At 31.6% G+C, this 23,967-nt stretch overlaps 1 protein-coding gene and 1 non-coding gene across 6 annotated transcripts in view; both read right to left on the bottom strand.

Annotated features, from left to right (window-relative positions):
• Positions 1–23,967, bottom strand: part of Prps (phosphoribosyl pyrophosphate synthetase) — a 69,952-nt gene that overhangs the window by 37,145 nt on the left and 8,840 nt on the right. The gene's annotated exons all lie outside the window — the stretch shown is intronic.
• LOC142237319 (U2 spliceosomal RNA) lies at positions 9,579–9,773 on the bottom strand. Its single transcript, XR_012722454.1, has one exon. It is a non-coding gene; the product is annotated as a U2 spliceosomal RNA (small nuclear RNA).

Genomic DNA, 23,967 nt, shown 5'->3' with positions numbered 1-23,967 from the left:
ATTAGTTTGTAATAATAATTGACAGCTTTATACTGCATCTGATCTATAAACAAATACACTTGGTCACATTTGATAAACAAGTGTCATATTCAGTGCGTTATATTCTTGTTATTATTCGGATAACTTTCGTAAAATACTTTCAATTGTTTTATGCATACCAATGATCTAAAGTCTATAATTCTTCGCATATATTATATTTCGATTGTGAGTAGATAAACCTCTTAAGTTTATTGCAATAAAGAGTTTAAAATTGTACTAACAGGTAAGGGAGATTTTTTGGGAATTTCATACTTAATCCGTCCAATGTACCCACATGGGGACACCCTTTTTTCTAAAAAGTGTCCGTTTTTTGTTTAAAATTTTTTAGTTAGCCCTTATTGAGTTAATAAAAAAAAACATAAAATCAATTTTTGGGCGTTAATGGGTTAAATTCGTTTCACTATATGTAAAAATGTCATTTTCTTAAAAAAAACTATTTACAGGCAAAATGGAATGGGATACAATTTTCCACGTTTTTTGAAGGATATAATTATTTGTTCCGTGTATAGTGCAATTTGCCGAAAAGAGAAAGTATTGGTGAGTATGTGTCCCAAAACATCGTCAACGTCATATTCTACAAAATGGTCATGTTCTACCTCTCAACCGTAAAAGGTGCATATATATTTACATGTATATATACTTGCGTACATTTAAAAATTTGTATTCCTAATAACATGAACATCATCGGGAACATCTCGAGATAATATTGCCAACATTAGTTCGATATGCTTGGTGGCTGACGTTTTTAGTGTTGTAGTCAATACTACAAATATTTTCCGTTATGTGTGATATGTCCCACCGACAATATCAACTTATTTCGTCTGAAACGAGATGATTATCGTGACAAAGATAAAGTCCAAACGAATTTTCTTGGCTGAATGCCCAACAACAATTTTTCCCCCATTCCTTCCTTCATTCTAAACAATGGGAATTATATTGTTTTTAGCCAGAGTAAAATAAAAATACCAAAAAACTGTAGAAGATTTGTAATAAAAAATAAACAACGAACAAATAACAAAAACGTATATATGCATAGTATAAAAACATAGACTAGCACTAATGTGCGTTAAAATAGCAAACAAGTATCGGTGATATTGATAGTTAATGAATGAAGCCGCCGAGTCGCGACGCTGATTTCAGTCGCCACCGACCATTTTTTACCAGTCGACGCCGCCGCCGAATATATCGGCTCATCTCAAATTTATCCGCCAATTAATCAAAAATATCGATTTAAATCAAAAAATGTATAAACAACTGTCGTCAATTTATGTTATAGTTTTAGGGTATACACAAACAGACTCAAAAGAACTTCATTTAATGAAAACAAACCACTTTAGTTGCAAACATCAGACCCTCTCTCTCTCATACAAACGATGAACCAAATACAACTTTTGTATAGTACAAAATTAAAGTAATTTTACTGGTATTCGAAAACAAGTTCGCAAAATTTGGCTAATAGCCACTACACTGAAAAAAAATCTTTTCTAACGAATGAAATTTTACACAAATTAATTTTTCTTTTGGTGCTACAATTTGTTTTAAACAAATAAACTAGATTAGAGACAATCGTTGCATCGTTTGTTATAAATTCGAGTTTATTTGCTTCTAAAGAAAATGTTGTACAATAAAAGGGACATTCGCTTGTCTAAAATGTCATTCATTTTTTGTGGGGATTATTTGTTTCTAGTTAACACTTCTTCAAATCCAAAGAAAAAGCCAACTATAATTACCATCGGAAATATTATAGATGGTTAGCATTCCCGTCCTGGGTTCAACCCCAGTTTCGACCGAACACCAACAAAATTTTCAGTAGAGGATTATTCCATTCTTGTAATGCTGGTGACATTTCAGAGTGTTTCAAAACTTCTGCAAAAACAACATTGTTGCCGCACAACTGTTGTTTTCTTGCCCAACATAAAATGATTGTCGAAATCACATACATAATGTCCGAGAAAATAACATGGTTGCAACAAACATGTTATATGTTCACCGTCTAAAAATAACATTTTGCTTTAGAAGGTTCCTCTGAGTGTTGGAAACGGGAGCACTCATTGCTGAGAGAGAAGTTCACCACTGTGTTTTAACAATGGATTTAATAGTCTAAGTGAGAATAACGGGCTATCACTATACCTAATCTAACCTATAATTACAATCGGTTACCCAATAAAAAAAGAGCTGAGTCATATACACTATTATGAAATTACAAGAAAAATATTTCATCTAAAAGTGAAATACCTAATATTTTAATCGAATCAACCAATCAAAAAAATTAATATAGGAAGTGAAGTTAAACTAAATAATTGATTGCCTTAAAAAGTTTTACGATCAAATTTAATATAATTATTAATTTAATCAATTAACAATTTTCCTGAAAGTGTCAAAGAAATCAATTGTTTGTGATTGATACTATTATTTCCATGATTGAAGCAATTTGAATACAAAGATTAAATCAGAAAACATTTATATTTCTGTGCATGGTAATTAAAGTCAGTGTCAGTAATGGGGATTTTTCCCCAAATTGGGGATATTTTTTTTGGTGGGGAATTTCCATAAATTTGGGGATTTTTGTAGGGACTTTTTTCGATAAATCGGTTTATCCTTTTTTCCCAAACTTTTATTTCTATACGAAATTTTGTCAACATTTTATTTCTATAGAAAATGTTGTCAAAATTTTATTTCTATAGAAAATTTTGTCAAAATTTTATTTCTATAGAAAATTTTGTCAAAATTTTATTTCTATAGAAAATTTTGTCAAAATTTTATTCCTATAGAAAATTTTCTCAGAAGTTTATTTCTATAGAAAATTTATGAAGTACATCTTAGCAAAATCTAAAACAGCAAAAATTCTACCAATCTACCAAACAATAACAAATCTACCATTTCTGGTAGAATTCTACCAACTTTGGCAACGTGTCTACCACCCAATTTTACTACATGAATATTTAGAAGTAAATTTTGGTTCATAAATACAAGGTTGCCGAACTCCCATTCATATCTCCAGCATTTGAAGACGATCACCAGTCTCTTGGTGTTGTGATTCGAAATCTTTATGTTATTGCAGCTTGCATTTTGAGAAAATTTTAATTTTTAAATTATTACTAATTTTCTAAAGTAGAGCCTTTCTTCTTTATTTTTTTTTTCAAAAAAAACTTGTCACAAATGTATTGGGGATTTTTGTTAGGAATTTTAATTTAAATTGGGGATTTTTGGGGACGAAATCATTATAATTTGGGGACAAGAGCCAGAAAAATACTGGCAACACTGATTAAAGTCATAAATTCCGTAAAAATAATGGATTTACTATACCTGATAGTATTTAAATTCAATTAAATTAAATCAATCCAAATTTTATCTTAACTTAGTTTTATTAAACTACGTTAAATTAATGTTGATTAAACTAAATCAATTAAAAAAAATTAAATTAAATTGAACAAAATTAAGTTGTATTAAACTAAATAAAATGAGGCAAGATTAAATTTACTTAGTTAATTTCAATTGACTTAGCCCGTTTGATCGTTAAAGTTGCATATGCTGCTATAATTTTGTTCAGAAATGTAAAAAGAACTACGTAAATATCTGCTAAATCTGCTACAGCATAAAACGCTCAATTTATGGTAACACTACCTAAACTTCAACAGCTGTTCGTAAACAGACCATTTATGCAGCTAATTGGCTAAAAACAGCTACGAGAAATTTCCCTTTTGTTGTTAATTTCTTGAGGGGTTTTCATCTCAAAATAAATCCAAATCAAAATGTCAACTTTTTATTTATAGAAAAGAGATGAGATACATTTAAAAGGTAAATGCAAATTAGATTTATCTCTCTAAAGAATGATCGAACATTTAGATATTAGATTAGAATTGTAAAAGTACAAAATGATTAACGACATTTTAATGAAGATTGTTGATTCACACAAGTGGCAAATTAAATTTTCAATTTTTGTTTATAAAAAAAGAAAATATATATACAATATTTTGGCACACATTTCATATTATTTATAATCAAATAAATTATTCGCCTCAAATTTGAGAATCTGCACTCAAAAGTTCTGCTATTAGACCATTAGAGAACATGAGCTGATAATGTACAAATGAAATTAATTTGTGAACATGCACACAGGAAAAATATCAATTCAAATTTTTATTGAATTTTAAAAGATATCCAATTAAAAATTTAATTGATTTAACTAATTTTAATTAATGAATTAATTTCGGGATTAAAGACACAATATATTTTTATATCATGCAAATGTGGATGGACATATCCATCCTTCAGGCCACTAACATTTATGCTCAAAAATTAATCCAAGCAGGTAGTCCGTCATTCTATAGCCTTCAAGCCGAAGAAAAATGTATGCGTTGATGGCTCTAGCGAAATAAATGTTTTAATGGCTATAAGAACTACATGACCCAGTGGACAAATTGAAAAAAACAAACAAACAAACAAAAATAATATAAAATCGAATATTTACAAATGCATTAGTGCATGTGTTTTTTGCATCATATAACTTTTTTAGTTTGTACGTGTCTTTCTGTTCATGCAATACAATGAGAAAGTACACATGCAGGACCTTATCTTGATGTTCTTATCAGTCGATTGAATTTTGCTCCCTAACCTTAGTTTTGTAACAAAGTGTAGTGTCTTTTTTTTTAAATGTACAAACATTTTTTTATCATAGTCATGTGCTGAAAACGTGACAATTCATAAATCATGAACGATTACCCCTCCCGGACTGTAAGAATCATCTCTACTTGCCAGATTTTTGTGCTTTAAAATGCAAGGTGCATTCACACAAATTTATTTGCAAAGGTTCCACTTAAAGAAAATGTTTAATACACCCTTAAAAAATCGCCTTTAACATATACTCCTAAACATATTCTGCTTCAAGCATATATACTTTGTTTAACCCTACACAGAAAAAAATTTCACGAAAATTTTTTCAATTAAAATCTTAATTGAGTTTTAAAAAATAAATAAAAATATTCAATTAAAAATTTAATTGAATCAAAAAAATTTTTAATTTTTTTTTTAAATCAATCACACAATTTAATAGTATCAATTAATATTTTAACTGACTGTCAATTAATTTTTTAATTGTCAATTAATTTTTTAATTGATACTATCATTTCTGTGATTGAAGACATTTCAATTAAAAAATTAATTGGATCAATTAATTTCGTGATTGAATCAGAAAAAAATTTTTGTGTGTAAGCATATGTTAAGGTCTCAAATAGTTAATTGCCGTTTCTAAACATTTGTTTAGTTGCAGCAAAATGTCTTAAATATAATTGTGTTGGAATACAAATATGTCGATAAGTAATCATCGTTTACTCAGCAATTTATTTCTCTCTCTCTCTCTCTCTCTCTCTGACGTTTCTAAACATATATATGCGCATAAAAACAACTAAATTAATATATGTTTGCATCCAGTAACGTTATATTTAGGAAAATGTAATGTCCCGAACATAACATTTTATAACATCCCAGCAAAAAAATTTGGAAGTTCTTCCAAAGGCAAAACTTTAAAAGCACTTCCAGAAGATGCACTCCCAATGATGTTCTTTATTTAAACTACCCAGGAAGTTATTTTAATTCAATTTTTTATAACTTGGTTTTTTCATATTTTTAGTAAGAAATTTTAAATTATTTTGTTTTAAATAGGTTAAAAAGAGAGTATGTTATTAATTCATTAATTCAATGGTACAATTTATTTAAATTTTATCGAAAAAAAAATTCTAAATCCATTCTAGAAAAATTGCACATTTTTGAAAATATTTGAGGTGAAACGTTTTAGACAAGCGTTAGAATGCATTAAAAATCATAAAAAAATTATAAAAATTATTTTTTGGTAACATATCACACAATTTTATATTTCACATCCAAAACATTGAATTCGGACCACACCTTAAAAAGTGATGCAAATTCAGTGCAACGGCTGTTGAAATGGTGAACATCCGTCCTATGACAAGCCCATGCTAATTTCATCGCTTCTGCGCCAATTTTGCACCACTTCCGGATCCAAAAAGAACATTTTCACTACTTTTTTGGCGACGCTTTTTTTGCTGGGTTATTAACTTCCCAACAAAAAAATTGGAAGTTATTCCAAAGGCACGACTTTAAAAGCACTTCCAAAATGCCCTCCCAAAGATGTTCTTTATTTTAACTACCCCGAAAGTTCTTTTAATTCATTTTTTTATAACATGTGTTTTTCATACTTTTAATCGGTAATTTTAACTTTTTTTGTTTCAAATAGGTAAAAACAGAGTAAGAATTCATAAAATGGTACAAATTATTTAAATTTTGTCGAAAAAAATGCTAAATCCAATCTGAAAAAATTGTGTTATTTTTGAAAATATTTAAGGTCAAACGTTTTAGACAAGCGTTAGAATCCATTAAAAATTATAAAAAATTATAAAAATTATTTATTTGACAAAATATTACAGAATTTTTTAATTTACATCCAAAACATTGAATTCGGATCACACCTAAAGAAGTGATGCAAATTCAGTGCAATGGTTGTTTAAATGGAGGACTTCCGTCCTATGACAAGCCCATGTTAAATTCATCACTTCTGCGTCAATTTTGCACCACTTCCGGATCCAAAGAGAACATTTTCATTACTTTTTTGGCGACGCTTTTTTGCTGGGATATTAACATATATGTCCCAAACATGTTATACTAGTTTTTGATCATTATATGCTTGCACATAAAAAACTAGCGTCCAAACTTATAATTCTTACACTGAAACATATGAAAAACAGTATTTTTCGCAAACTAGCAGGTATTAAAACACAACACAAAGAAATATATTCTGAATATACCTTGTAATTGCTGAAAAATTCGATTTTTCACAAATTAAGGCACAAGTGCAAACTAAATTTAAAAACTTTTATGAAATTAAATGCATATTATTTTTATATAGTACCAACCTTCAAATGATTCGTGTCAAAACTTGACGTCTGTAAGTCAATTAGTTTGTGAGATAGAGCGTCTTTTGTGAAGCAACTTTTGTTATTGTGAAAAAAATGGAAAAAAGGAATTTCGTGTTTTGATAAAATACTGTTTTCCGAAGGGAAAAAATACGGTGGAAGCAAAAACTTGGCTTGATAATGAGTTTCCGGACTATGCCCCAGGGAAATCAACAATAATTGATTGGTATGAAAAATTCAAGCGTGGTGAAATGAGCACGGAGGACGGTGAACGCAGTGGACGCCCGAAAGAGGTGGTTAATTGACGAAAACATCAAAAAAATCCACAAAATGATTTTGAATGACCGTAAAATGAAGTTGATCGAGATAGCAGATATCAAAGGAACGTGTTGGTCATATCATTCATCAATATTTGGATATGCGGAAGCTCTGTGCAAAATGGGTGCCGCGCGAGCTCACATTTGACCAAAAACAACAACGTGTTGATGATTCTGAGCGGTGTTTGCAGCTGTTAACTCGTAATACACCCGAGTTTTTCCGTCGATATGTGACAATGGATGAAACATGGCTCCATCACTATACTCCTGAGTCCAATCGACAGTTGGCTGAATGGACAGCGACCGGTGAACCGTCTCCAAAGCGTGGAAAGACTCAAAAGTCCGTTGGCAAAGTAATGGCCTCTGTTTTTTTGGGATGCGCATGAAATAATTTTTATCGATTATCTGGAAAAGGGAAAAACCATCAACAGTGACTATTATATGGCGTTATTGAAGCGTTTGAAGGTCGAAACCGCGGCAAAACGGCCCCATATGAAGAAGAAAAAAGTGTTGTTCCACCAAGTTAACGCACCGTGCCACAAGTCATTGAGAATGATGGCAAAAATTCATGAATTGGGCTTCGAATTGCTTCCCCACCCACCGTATTCTCCAGATCTGGCCCCCAGCGACTTTTTCTTGTTCTCAGACCTCAAAAGGATGCTCGCAGGGAAAAAATTTGGCTGCAATGAAGAGGGGATCGCCGAAACTTAGGCCTATTTTGAGGCAAAACCGAAGGAGTACTACCAAAATGGTATCAAAAAATTGGAAGGTCGTTATAATCGTTGTATCGCTTTTGAAGGGAACTATGTTGAATAATAAAAACTAATTTTGACAAAAAAATGTGTTTTTCTTTGTTAGACCGGGGACTTATCAGTCAACCTGTTATAGGGCTGGAAACTACAACAAAATATTTTTCAAAATTTTCCCATCTAATTAAGCTATCAGACCTAAGGTTGTTTTCCGCAAATAAAAAATATTTTTGTTGTTGAAAATTCAATGCATTCGAATATAACGTATGCACGCATGACCGGATGGTATGTAATTCCACCTACAGGTTGCGTAATCTTTAATATCATGTAAATATTTTTTTTCAGTGTAGCGATATACATAATAATTAAATGTATAAACTTAAATCAAATAAATAGAGTATGTAAAGGCACATATAGAATCCTTATACTTTCCAGACAAACTGCTATACTTTCAATTTCTGTTGGTTTTTAAATTACGCCAAGACCAAAGGTACAATTGATACGCAATATAACAAATTATTATATGAACTCGTTCTCGTTCAATTGGTATCATATTTATTACAGCGTATTCTCGTATTCCCACAAAAAATGGCTGTTAACTTATTATAGGAAAAAAAAACAACGAAAGTGAAACGTAGTAATATACAGTATAAATATTCATTCAAGCATGCAAATATGTGGGGAAACTATGGGACTGTCGGACAAGAATTCATAGATATTACGATTCTATACTTGAATATTTGATTATTATTCTTGCTTTTTTAACACTAACAATTTGTCTTGTTAGCAACAACAACAAATTTGATCTGATAAACGCCTATGTAGCTTCCTACGAATAACGCCAAAGAAAATTGTAGACGCCTGCAAATGTATCTAACGCAAGTACGTATCTATTACAATAAAATGTGTAATACTGCCAAATAACAAACCGAAATCACGTGTTAATGAGTAGTGATAGTAGCTGAAAACCTAATAATGGGGCTTTAATAAAGTGGGTTGAGTTCCAATGCTACATAATTATAGAAAATAAAACTAAACCAAAATCAAACAAAAATACAAACATTGTTGGCCATATCATCTCACCATGATCAAAAAGAAAAAAAACGAAATTCAATGAAATTATAATGAATGTTAACGACAGTTCATTAATTTTTCAAAATTTTAAATATTCTATATTTTTAAGTTGAATAAATCGGTTAATCATCACAATCGCTTCAAATCGTCTTTTCACTATCTCTAAAATCTAATAATCGATCATGATGCCCAAAATCGATTTTTGATTTTTCGTTCCACCGGGTAAAAACGTCAAAGTTACTTGTTTAACTATCATTAGGCCTGTTTTCTTTTAATACTGAATGCAACATTTGTATGAGCTGTCCAGAACATCGTTGCACTGGTGCAGTGTTGCCAGTGTTTTTCTGGCTCTTGTCCCCAAAGTGAGACGCTTTTGTCCCCAAAAATCCCCAATTTAAAATTTTAATTTAAAAACACAAAAATCCCCAATAAATTTTTGACAAGTTTTTATGAAAAAACATAATTAAAAAATAGGCTCTGCGATAAAAAAAAATCAGTAATAATTTAATTTCAAAGTAGGTTGCGAGCTGTAATAAGATCAAAATTTCGAGATCGGTGGAAGACCCAAACTTTCGGAAGATGAAAATGGGAGTTCGGTTAGTTGATGTTAAGCTGATAAGAACAGATAATACACTTTGTTCTTGGCCATAAGACCGAGAAGCGATCGGTCATGAAGTATTTATGAAAACTCAAGTAATAAAAATTGGTTGTAGGGGAACCATCTTCATCATTTCTATATTTATGGGATATATTGTCCATAATAGTCATGAACACTGATGAGAGGGCAACATTTAGGTTCGAGTCCTCATGAAATGAGTTTGTTAATGTAGAAAAATGCCTTAGCCAAGCTGCATAAAATTATAAATAAGCGCTTGTGTCCGTTTCTAATCCAAATGATTCATTTTCATCCTTTGTATCTTTTTAAATTACGTAGAAATAAACAGAATATCATGAAAATCAAATTTAAATCTGATTTATTATACTGAACCTATTTCGAAATAAATCCCCACAAAAATCCCCAAATTTATGAAAATTCCCCACCAAATCCCCAAGTCCCCAACTCAAAATGTTCATCCCCATCCAGGAAAACATATCCCCAAATTGGGAGAATGGTGTTATATCCAGAACATCTCATTAGTTCAAATAGCGTCGGTGTTGCCAGATTGCATTTTGATAAAGAGACGTTTTTTTCGATTCACAATAGCAATTTATTGTGACTAATGTGTCGAACAAAGGTCAGTACTATGTTCGCTTTTCGCGTTGAAATTAAGTAAATTGTTATTAAAATTTTAGCATTTTATACATTAAAAATATAAAAATTCACTTGATTTCCGTGATTGCATAGACGAAGAAAATGTATAGACCTCTTTTGATAATTCACAATGATTTTGTTTATTTGCAGTGCGCAGTCATTGCACTCAATTGTGCAGTCATGTGACTCAATTTCTTTTTGGAAAACGAGAGTTAGCGTACTAATCAGTCAATTTGCATTACCCAAAAGGTGTGGATGTACAGTCACTCATTTGCAGACGAAAAAGTGCCATCTACGGTGTGCAGACAAACCACAGCGCTGTGAATTCACATAAGACGTCTATACCTTTTCTTCGTCTATGGTGATTGTTTTTAACAGCTGATGACAGCGTTGCACATTTTTGGAAATGTCCTGGATAAACGAGTACTCTGTTTTCTTTTAATCCGTCACGGTTTGGGTATCTACTAATAAAACATCCCAATTTTGCATTGCAAAAATATATAGGTTGAGAAAACAAAAATACTTTCCTCCCAATCGTAATTTTAGACCAACGAAAACGTCGTTCGGAAAGTTCTTTTCGCAATAAAACTTTCACTTCCACATAATTTGTTTAGCTCTCACCACTTGCTCTTCTGTAGCGCAAAGTTGTCCCCGTATGTTTGGAACGAAAATTTTTAGCACATTATTTTTAAGTGCAAGCATAAATTAACGTAACATGTTTGCGACATATAAACTAACATAACATTTTTGCGACATACATATATGTATGTTAATATCCCCGTTAAAACAAAAGCGACACCAAAAAGTACTGAAAATGTTATTTTTGGATCAGGAAGTGGTGCAAATTAGGCGCAGAAGCGATGAATTTAACATGGATTTTTCATAGGACGGATGTCCACCATTTCAGCAGCCGTTGCACCGAATTTGTATCACTTCGTAAGGTGTGATCCGAATTAAGTGTTTTGGATGTGAATTAAAAAATTTTGTGATATTTTTTCACATAAATAATTTTTATAATTCGCAACGGCTGTTGAAATGGTGGACATCCGTCCTATGACAAACCCATGTTAAATTCATCACTTCTGTGCCAATTTTTTACCACTTCCGGATCCAAAAAGAACACAACGTTTTTGGCGATGCTTTTTTGCTGGGTGGCTTTAATAATTCTTCAAAATTAATGAAATCACTTTTAAATATGTTGACTTTTTGCGTCTTGGTTACAAAGCAAACAAGCGGTTAAAAATAGAAAAATGGTTTTCCACACTTTACATTGAAGACTCATGATTTCTACTTGAATTCGTGTCCTAATTTGGAAATTTAAGGTGTCGTTAACACGTTTTTAAAGAACTTTGATAGAACAAGCTAAAAAACTATTTAATTTTAAAATTTTTTTAAATTAAACTTTGTTTCCTAGAATCGAGTACGCAAAACTCAAATATTTGCCGAAAATGAGTCTTTTTCCAGGAGCACTTTCCAAATATTACGATACCGTTTTTGGAAAATACTCTTATCGTGATGTAATACATCCAATATAAGCTAAAAATGTTTGACAGAGGCGATGAAAAAAAATTCTGGCAAATATTTGCCCATTGCGACCGTACCGTTATACATGCAGCATCGACGTCGGAAGAAAATATGTATACTTCACAAAATTATTTAATCAACTAATTTAAAGTGAATAGTTTTTAATTTATAAACTGATGTAAAATACTTTTCCAACAGTTTTAAATACGCGTATCTACACGGATGAAAAAGACTGTTTTTCATATGTTTGGCTATAAACATTATATGTTTGGAACACAAATTTTTAAACACAATATTTTTGAGTGCAAGCATATAATGTTCATAAACTAGCATAACATGTTTGGGACATATATGTTAATATGTTAGAACATATTATGTTTGGGACATAAAATGTTTGTAAATATAATATGCTTGGATGCAAACATATATTAATTTAGAAATAGCCTATAAACATATATGTGTTTAGTAGCTTGGAGCGCTATTTAACAGGGAGCGATATTGAATTAAGTTGGTGGTTGTTGCTTGTTACTACAAAATTAAATAAATAAATTAAATAAATAAATAAAATTTTGAGAATTTTTTTAAGCATATAATAATTTTGGGTGCAAAATGCTTCCAAACATATTATATGTTCATATAATAACATATTGTTTTTTGGAAGACAACATTATTGAATTTGGATGCAAAAATACAAAATGTTTGGAACTTAGACTACCCAAACATATATTGTTTAGACCAATATGCTTTCAAACATATTATATATTGGAAGAGATCAAACATATAAATGTTTGGGCAATACCCAAAAATGTATATGCTTGAAGCAAAATATGTTTGGGAGTATATGTTACAGAAGCGATTTTTTGTGAGCGTGTATCCTTCAAATTTGTGTCTTGACCCAGAACTCTTCCTAAGGAAAATAAAAGATAACTGGGCCAAATGTAAGAACCATATGATGGTGTTTTATAAATATTTTACATATCCATATATTACGTTGAATAAAAAGGCGTTTGATTTGTAGCACAAATGTAAATTCTTGTTGTTTACATTTCTTCTGCATATGAATTGCAGATTTTCATTTTTCGGCAGAAGAATCCGAAAAATCTTGTTTCACGTGAAACCAAGAACAACGAAAATCGTTTAGGTGAATGCAAATCGGAATGTGAAATCTATTTAACCCTAGCTTTGGCACCAATCTTTTTCCAAATTATATGCCACTATTTACATATGTAAATATTTTGTTTCCTTTGTTATTTTTAGCTTCGTAACCACGATTTTATGTTTGTTTTGCATTCTGATATTCGCTACAGAGAAAATATTCTTGTTTTTTTTTTAACATTATCTGTTCGACATTATTGAAGTCGGTTCAGTGTTAGATATAGCTCCAATATATAGCTTTCACCCGATATACACCCATATTACCACAGAAGCCAAAGTTTTACTCCGATCTACGTGAAATTTTGCACAGCGTGTAGAATTAACATTCTTACTATGCATGCACGGTTGAAAAAGACTGTTTTTCATATGTTTGGCTATAAACATTATATGTTTGGAACACAAATTTTTAAACACAATATTTTTGAGTGCAAGCATATAATGTTCATAAACTAGCATAACATGTTTGGGACATATATGTTAATATGTTAGAACATATTATGTTTGGGACATAAAATGTTTGTAAATATAATATGCTTGAATGCAAACATATATTAATTTAGAAATAGCCTATAAACATATATGTGTTTAGTAGCTTGGAGCGCTATTTAACAGGGAGCGATATTGAATTAAGTTGGTGGTTGTTGCTTGTTATTACAAAATTAACATTTTATTTTTCCTTGGGCAATTGATCAGCTACTTCTTTGATCCTTACAAACTGTGTGGTCCGCTGTTCGAATCCCCGTCCGGCAAAAGGTAAAATTAAAATAAAAAAAAAAATAAAAAACAAAATGAATAATTTCTTCTACAATGTTTGTATTACAGAAAAAGGTGCTAAGAACTAAAAAATCTCGTGGAAGTGAGAAAGATGTCGGGGAATATACAACTGGGCAGAAACAAAATTTTGAGCATTCAGGTCGAAAACCTATGTTGTTAGCACCTATATTACCTGTTTATTTTCATAATTCATTATGATTGTAAATATATAAATAAATAAGTAAAATTTTGAGCACAATATTGTTTGGGAGAATTTTTTTTAAGCATATAATATTTTTGGGTGCAAAATGCTTCCAAACATATTATATGGTCACATAATAACATATTGTTTTTTGGAAGACAACATTATTGAATTTGGATGCAAAAATACAAAATGTTTGGAACTTAGACTACCCAAACATATATTGTTTAGACCAATATGCTTTCAAACATATTATATATTGGTAGAGATCAAACATATAAATGTTTGGGCAATACTCAAAAATATATATGCTTGAAGCAAAATATGTTTGGGAGTATATGTTACAGAAGCGATTTTTTGTGAGCGTGTGGCAGATATAGATATAGCTCCCATGTATATCTTTAGTCCAATTTATACACATACGACCACAGAGGCTAAAGCTTTACTCCGATTTACATGGGGGAATATCATATGGAAAACGAGGGTGAACTATCTGAATTAATCAGGTAGCAATTTTTGATTGGTAAGGGCGGATTTAAATTGGATAAAAATCCTCAATGTATGCGAAAACATGAAATTTTTCGTGAATCTTGTTTTAACGACTCTAAACCAATTACCAAAAAAAAAAACAAATTGAGCATTGTAGACATTATAGGTGAACCCATACAATCGTTAACTAATTCTTCTATGCCTGATGAAGGTGACTATGTGCTACCGTGATGAGAAAAAAGGAAGCGTCCTACAAGGAAAATATCTGGGCAATGTAAAAAAAGCAGTCTGTGTGGAGCACAGCTGGGTGCAAAGCAAATGCTACAGTTGCCCAAAATATATATTTTGAGTTTTTATTTCCTCTTCTTTTTTTACTTGTATTATTTTCATATGACATAATTTAAAAACTAAAAGTACCTTAAACCATATATATTTACATTTGTAAATAGTGGCAGATTTTGAAGAAAAATACCAAAATGTATTGAAAAACTGCTATAATGTAAGAAATATTGTTAAATATGTACATATTATGAAAGAGGACGAAAATTAGCCACTAAGTCCAAATTGCGTAAAAATCGGATAAGTATTTTTGAAATGGCAAGAGTTTCAAAAATGAAATATTTACATTTGTATAAAGTGCCAAAGCTAGGGTTAAAGAGAAACCAACAACAACAACCGGGTACACCCTCACAAAAAATCGCTTCTGTAACATATACTCCCAAACATATTTTGCTTCAAGCATATACATGTTTGGGTATTGCCCAAACATTTATATGTTTGATCTCTTCCAATATATAAAATGTTTGAAAGCATATTGGTCTAAACAATATATGTTTGGGTAGTCTAAGTTCCAAACATTTTGTATTTTTGCATCCAAATTCAATAATGTTGTCTTCCAAAAAACAATATGTTATTATGTGAACATATAATATGTTTGGAAGCATTTTGCACCCAAAAATATTATATGCTTAAAAAAAATTCTCCCAAACAATATTGTGCTCAAAATTTTATTTATTATTGTAAATATATAATCATAATGAATTATGAAAATAAACAGGTAATATAGGTGCTAACAACATAGGTTTTCGACCTGAATGCTCAAAATTGTTTTTCTGCCTAATTGTATATATTCCCCCACATCTTTCTCACTTCCACGAGATTTTTTAGTTCTTAGCACCTTTTTCTGTAATACAAACATTGTAGAAGAAATTATTCAATTTTATGATTTTTTTTATTTTAATTTTACCTTTTGCCGGACGGGGATTCAAACAGCGGACCACACAGTTTGTAAGGATCAAAGAAGTAGCTGATCAATTGCCCAAGGAAAAATAAAATGTTAATTTTGTAATAACAAGCAACAACCACCAACTTAATTCAATATCGCTCCGTGTTAAATAGCGCTCCAAGCTACTAAACACATATATGCTTATAGGCTATTTCTAAATTAATATATGTTTGCATCCAAGCATATTATATTTACAAACATTTTATGTCCCAAACATAATATGTTCTAACATATTAACATATATGTCCCAAACATGTTATGCTAGTTTATGAACATTATATGCTTGCATTCAAAAATATTGTGTTTAAAAATTTGTGTTCCAAACATATAATGTTTATAGCCAAACATATGAAAAACAGTCTTTTTCATCCGTGTACGCCTGGCCGAACTTACGGCCGTATACACTTGGGCAATTGATCAGCTACTTCTTTGATCCTTACAAACTGTGTGGTCCGCTGTTCGAATCCCCGTCCGGCAAAAGGTAAAATTAAAATAAAAAAAATTGAATTTCTTCTACAATGTTTGTATTACAGAAAAGGTGCTAAGAACTAAAAAATGTCGTGGAAGTGAGAAAGATGTGGGGGAATATACAATTAGGCAGAAACATAATTTTGAGCATTCAGGTCGAAAACCTATGTTGTTAGCACCTATATTACCTGTTTATTTTCATAATTCATTATGATTGTAAATATATAAATAAATAAATAAAATTTTGAGCACAATATTGTTTGGGAGAATTTTTTTAAGCATATAATATTTTTGGGTGCAAAATGCTTCCAAACATATTATATGTTCACAAAATAACATATTGTTTTTCGGAAGACAACATTATTGAATTTGGATGCAAAAATACAAAATGTTTGGAACTTAGACTACCCAAACATATGTTGTTTAGACCAATATGCTTTCAAACATATTATATATTGGAAGAGATCAAACATATAAAAGTTTGGGCAATACCCAAAAATGTATATGCTTGAAGCAAAATATGTTTGGGAGTATATGTTACAGAAGCGATTTTTTATGAGGGTGTAGAAACTTCTACGAAAGACTGTCATCCACAATCGAATTACTTGGGTTGTGGTATCTTAAAACTTCTTAACATCGTTTTCTAAAGTGTGAGTTAGTCCATACGTGGTATATATTAGACAAAAAAGTTATGTATAGGTAAGTCTACAAATAATTACGAATCGACATGGACTTTTGCACGGTACGTAGAGAGCCAAAATTGAAATATGGGGGTCGCTTATATGGGGGCTATATAGAATTATGAACTTGATATGGATCAATTTTTGTGTGATTGGGGATCGATTTATCTGAGGGCTATATATAACTATAGACCGATATGGACCTAGTTAGGCATGGTTGTTAACGGCCACATACTAGCACAATGTACCAAACTTCAACTGACTCGGATGAAATTTGTTCCTCCAAGTGGCTCCAAAACCAAATCTCGGGATCGGTTTATATGGGGGCTACGTATGATTATGGACTGATATGGACCACTTTTGGCATGGTTGTTAAATATCATATACTACCACCACGTACCAAATTTCAACCAGATCGGATGCATTTTGCTTCTCCAAAAGGCACCGGAGGTCAAATCTGGGGATTGGTTTATATGGGGGCTATATATAATTATGGACTGATATGAATCAATTCCTGCATGGTTGGTGGATACCATATACTAACAACACATACCAAATTTCAACCGAATAGGATGAATTTTGCTCTTCCAAGGGGCTCCGGCGGTCAAATCTGGGGATCGGTTTATATGGGACCTATATATAATTATTGACCGATTTCGACCAATTTTTGCATGGGTGTTTGAGGCCATATATTAACACCACATACCAAATTTTAACTCAGATCAGATGAATTTTGGTCTTCTAAGAGGCTTCGCAAGCCAAATCGGGGGATCGGTTTATATGGGGGCTATATATAATTGTGGACCGATGTGGACCAATTTTTGCATGGTCATTAGAGACCATATACTAACACCATATATCAAATTTCAGTCGGATCGGATGAAATTTGCTTCTCTTAGAGGCTCCGCAAGCCAAATCGGGGGATCGGTTTGTATGGGGGCTATATGTAATTATGGACCGATGTGGACCAATTTTTGCAAGGTTGTTAGAGACCATATACTAACACAATGTACCAAATTTGCTTCTCTTAGAGCAATCGCAATCGGTTTGTATGGGGGCTATATGTAATTATGGACCGATGTGGACCAATTTTTGCAAGGTTGTTAGAGACCATATACTAACACAATGTACCAACTTTGCTTCTCTTAGAGCAATCGCAAACCAAATTTGGGGGTCTGTTTATATGGGGGCTATACGTAAAAGTTGACCGATATGGCCCATTTGCAATACCATCTGACCTACATCAATAACAACTACTTGTGCCAAGTTTCAAGTCGATAGCTTGTTTCGTTCGGAAGTGATTTCAACAGACGGACGGACATGCTCAGATCGACTCAGAATTTCACCACGACCCAGAATATATATACTTTATGGGGTCTTAGAGCAATATTTCGATGTGTTACAAACGGAATGACAAAGTTAAACTCAAAAAAAGTAAAGAATTCAGAGAGATAAATAAACATAACAAAACAAACTCGCATGTACTGAATTTTGCACTTTTCTATACCGGTGTCAGTTGGAAAATTTTCTAGTACTTGGTCCATAACCCTTTATTTTTACCATATTTATAGGTTTTGGCATACTTTCAAACAATTCCTTTATAATTTCATCTGGTATATTCTGCCACTCAAGCTGTACTCGTTCCTACAGGTCTTCTAATTTTGATGGAGCTGATTTATACAATCCAAGCCGTCTTCCCACAATTGACCATAAATTCTCAATCGGGTTGAGGTCGGGGCTTTTCATCACTTGAAATTTTTGCTCACTAAGACATTTTTTACTATTTTTGCACTATGCTTCGGGTCACCATCTTGTTGAAATACGACTTCATCTTCAGGATAGGCACTCTTGTCAACAAAATCGGGAAGATGAGTCTGCAAAATGGCGAGGTAGTCCTTCTTCTTCGTTATACTATCAATTTTCTGCAATGGCCCAATGTGGCACCAAGTGAAGCAGCCCCTAACCATAATGCTTCCACCACCATGCTTCACAGTTTGCTTAACATGGTGGCGTTGAATGGTATCACCAGGACGACGCCAGCAGTATTGTTTACCATCCGATTGGAAACGGTTAAATTTTGATCCATTTGACCAGATAACACGTTTTTAGTCATCTGTCGTCCAATTTTTATGTTCTCTTGATTCGCGCTTTTTGATTCTTTTCGGACAATGCAGGTTTATTTTTTTACAGCTGAAACATAACCAATGTTGTGGAGCGCTCGTCTTGCTGTCCATTCACTAACTTGCTTATTTTTGGCAACATTAGTAGTTTTCGGCGTTACGGACTTGTCCGCCTCATTTCTGCCATCATAAGGCGAGCGTTCGCTTCGGTCAACAGTTTTCGGCGGCCTATGGTTTGCTCTTTGGGATTGGCATTTCGTCTTTTTTTGGACGGGAATGACCACAGACTCACTTATATTTAGTTCCTTGGCTATTTTCCGCGATAAAGACCCACTATTAGTTAAGAACCTATATTGTCCTCCACATCGCGCGATAACTTTTTCATTTTAATTTTTACTTGCTATTATTGCAGTACACTTCGAATAAAGCTTTAACTCTTACTAGCAAACACGTTTCTAAACACAAAGTTGTATTACTGATCATAAAAAGACAATAAAATACAAAACTAACGGTATATTTTGGTTTTATGCGAGTACGTCAAAAAGGCCAAAAATTGAGTACATGCAGTTTTTTTGTTATGTTTATTTATCTCTCTGAATTCTTTACTTTTTGTTTTGAAATTTTTGTTGTTTTATTTAGAATTGAAGAAGGAATAAAGGAAAAATAAAATTATTTTAAGTTTCTTCATTGCCTTTTTTATTCGTTTAGAATTGAAAAAAATAATTATGTACTCATTTCTGCACGCCACTGTATGAAACATTTACTTACATGTAATGCCATCCCCGATATATAAAAGTCAACTTTTCCAAAAAACAAGCCAATATATAGCATATTAAAAAAAAATTTCTTGCTAATTTCTATTTATCTCACGGCTATTGATTAATTAATTGTGTTAAAAAACATTTTGGGTTATTGCCTTCTTTTGATAGCAAATACAAGTTTCGATTTGTTTAGTTATACTTCAATGTCGACTATCTACAAGTGTATGAGATAGACACTCTCTAGTGTATATAGTATACAGCCCACCCCCACAACCCATGTGCGAGGGTGTGTGCTTGCTCTATGAAATCAGCTGTTTTCTCTATTATTACTATTATTATCTCACACTACGTCTACTATAATGTGTAGATGATGACAATGCTGTTATTGGTGTTGTCCATTTCGGTGCTTTCTACTCTTCTTCGATAAAAACAAATTCACTTGTGCCAAAGTTATTTCATTATGATGGTTGAGGGATTTGTTTGAATTATAGGCTTTGCTAATTTTTGTAGAATGAATTTAATAATTTTTGCCTGGCTCTTGGCCAATAATATATGGGTTTCCTATACAGAAAAACCTCTGTATATAATTTGTACAATGACATATAGTCATCGTGTTTCATTTGAGGGCGACCTTTATTGTTTGTTCAAGAGCGAAAAATGTATATACATAATATTTAGCAGCATATACATCTTTTGAGATGTTATTGTAACTGATTATGTTTACAAACGCCAACATATGTCTATACACACAGAAAAATGTTTCACCAAAATATTTCCAATTAAAATATTAATTGAAATTTCAAAAATATTCAATTAAAAATTTAATTGATTCAACAAACTTTTTAATTAAAACAAAAATCAACCATAATAATTAATAGTATCAATTAATTTTTCAATTGACTTCGTTGATTGATATTATCATTTCTGTGATTGAATCAAATATAATTTTTTGTATGCAGTTAACTACACCAAAAACTATTTTTTGCGCGGGAAACAGAGTGTTCTTCATATGTTTCGGTGTAAAAATTATATGTTTGGAACTCAAATTTTTAGCACATTATTTTTAAGTGGAAACATATAATGTTCATAAACTAGTATAACATGTTTGGAACATATATTGTAATATCTTTGAACATATTAGGTTTGGGGACATTACATTTTCTCTGGATGCAAACATATATTAAATTTAAAATTTCGTATAAACATATGTATGTTTTGAAACGTCAGAAAGAGCAGGAGAGAATAGAGACAAAATGGCGATGGAGGTCATAACGTATGACTTGTATAGATTTGTGAAACTGCAACAAATAAAAATATAGGTTGCTTAGTACACATTCATGATTGCTTATCGACTTACATATTTTTTTTTTAATATTTGGGGTGAAAATTCAAATAAATTATGTGTATATCTAAGACATTTTGCTGCAAGCATACAAATGTTTAGAAATTGGAATTAACTATTTCGAGCGTTAAACAAAGATATGCTTAGTGTGAAACATAACATGTTTGCTCAGGACAAACAATTTTTGTTTAAACAAATTCTGAAAATACATATGCTTGAAATAGAATATGTTTGGTATATATGTTACAGAGGCTATTAGTTTTAGGGGTGTGCCTTCATCTCGAAATGAAATAAAATTATTGATCTAATTAATTTTAATTTATAATAGAACTTTCTTTAATCATAGAAATTGATGATTATATGATTGTATCAATTAAAAGATTTATTTATAAACTATTTTTTGTTTTAACTATAAAAATTATTTGAATCAATTTTAATTGAAAATTAAAAAAAAAAATCAATTAAAATTTGAATTAAAAATTTATGTTGATTTCTTTCGCATCTTACATCGAAAATGGAATTGCGCATCGTCGTTTTGACGAAGGATGAATGTGTAAGTTAAGATGTCCCAAACATAATATCTTCTCACATATTAACATATACATATGTCTCAAACATGTTATAGTTTATGAACATATAATATTGCACTTAAAAATAATGTGCTAAAATTTGAGTTCCTAACATATAATTTTTACACCGAAACATATGAAAAACAGTCTTTTTTGTCTAATTCGATTCGACATCGCTATATCGACTCGGATCAATATTTCGATGATGCATTATAAATGGGATGACCTGTGTCATGAAGGGAGGGTATAAAAAACACACTCATCTCCATTTTCACGTTTGTTACGTCGAATTCGTCTCATACCGTTATTATCTTTGTCGTTCTCTTTCCTTTATATGACCATTTATTCATTCATATTTTTATCAGTAGCAAAATTGTTTATATTGAGCGAGCTTTTTTAATAGATGGTGCCTATTAAAACAGCAAAAATGGAAGTGTTTGAAGAAGTACAAACAACAACAACAAACAAGCAAACAAAAACAGAGTAACATAACCATCCAGAAGAAACTTCAACAGCAACGCGGGAAAAAATCGCCAATTTACGGTAAACTAAGAGAATAAGAGAACAACAAGAGATATCTCTCGCAAAAGATATTTTCGTAACAGAGTAAACAATAACAAAAAGAACATATTATAATGCGCGCGCATTTTTAAGAGTGGCGGTTGCGGTTATGAGAGGTATTTTCGGATGACAATGAGAAAGAGTATGAACGATTTTACCTTATGAGATTTTTTGTTGAATATGTTCAACAACGAGAACATTGTCGTTAATTGTTGTATTGAAATACAAACAAATACACAGGGCAATAAGAAAAACATACATTTTTAACCTATAAATTTGATATTATGATCACAACGTGACTTCTTAAATTAATTTTCCTTTCTATTCTAAATACTGCTACAGTTCTTGTCATTCGCAAAGGAGTTTTATTTAGCTGTCGATATTTATTAAACCACATGATTTCCGTCCATTGAAAGCGAAACCCAATGACAACTAGGGAGAAATGGGGGCAAGCAAAAGCATTGTGTATATACATATATATTTTATACAATACCACAGTTTTGCTCAATAACACTTTATTTTTTCACACTTTTTAGACTTTACATAGATTTGTCTTTATTGCGACTCGACTACATCTTAAGTTGGAGCATTGAAAGCATCAAAATATTTTTAGTCGATATGCTAATTTAATTAATAGTAAATACAAACGTATGTACAAGGTAGTGTGTTCGTACGCTTCGTCTCTTATCTGTCTCTCCTATGCTTTGCTGATGACGTTGCCACATTGGGCGATTTTTCTTCATATATGGGACACATTTACAAGAAGTAGGAAATGGCTGCGAATTACTTGCGCTTACACTACTAATGCCATTCCCTGCAAAAAAAAGCGTCGCCAAAAAAGTAGTGAAAATGTCCTTTTTGGATCCGGAAGTGGTGCAAAATTGGCACAGAAGCGATGATTTTAACATGGGCTTGTCATAGGACGGATGTCCACCATTTCAACAGCCGTTGCACTGAATTCGCATCACTTCCTAAGGTGTGATGCGAATCCAGTGATTTGGATGTGAATAAAGAAATTTTGTGATATTTTGACGAATAAATAATTTTTAAAATTTGTTATGATTTTTAATGCATTTAACGGTTGTCTGGAACGTTTGACATTAAATATTTTCAAAAATTCGCAATTTTTTTAGAAAAGATTTAGCCTTTTTTTTCGGCAAAATTTAAATAATTTGTACTATTTTATTAATTTTTGATATGCTTTTAACCCATTTGAAACAATAAAATTTTAAATTTCCCATTAAAAATACGAAAAAAAGCGAGTTATAAAAAATTGACTCAAATGAACTTCCTGTGCAGTTAAAATAAAGAACATCTTTGGGAGAACATTTTTGGAAGTCCTTTTAAAGTTGTGCCTTAAGAACAACTTCCAAATTTGTTGAAATTCCAAATAGTAACAGCTCACCGATGACCAAAGATTTAGACGGGAAAGAGGCAAGGGGTTGCTTCACTTGCACGAAAGTAGCCAGTCACCGAAATTAGTTTTCTGCGATGATAACCCATTCCATATTGATTAGTTTGTGAACAAACACAAGCAGATACGGCCGAAAGTTTGGCCAGACCGAATGTTAGATAAAAAAGACAGAATAAATACCTATAAAATCTCTTCAGTTCTTGATCGGTTTATATGGACGAGTTAATAAATAATTATGAACCGATCAACTAAAGTGGTTATATAGGAATTTATTATATATATAG

This window comes from Haematobia irritans, chromosome 4 (genome assembly GCF_050003625.1).
Source record: "Haematobia irritans isolate KBUSLIRL chromosome 4, ASM5000362v1, whole genome shotgun sequence".
Taxonomy (NCBI): domain Eukaryota; kingdom Metazoa; phylum Arthropoda; class Insecta; order Diptera; family Muscidae; genus Haematobia; species Haematobia irritans.
Note: the sequence above shows the minus strand (reverse complement) of the source record. Positions and strands in the feature narration are given on the sequence as shown.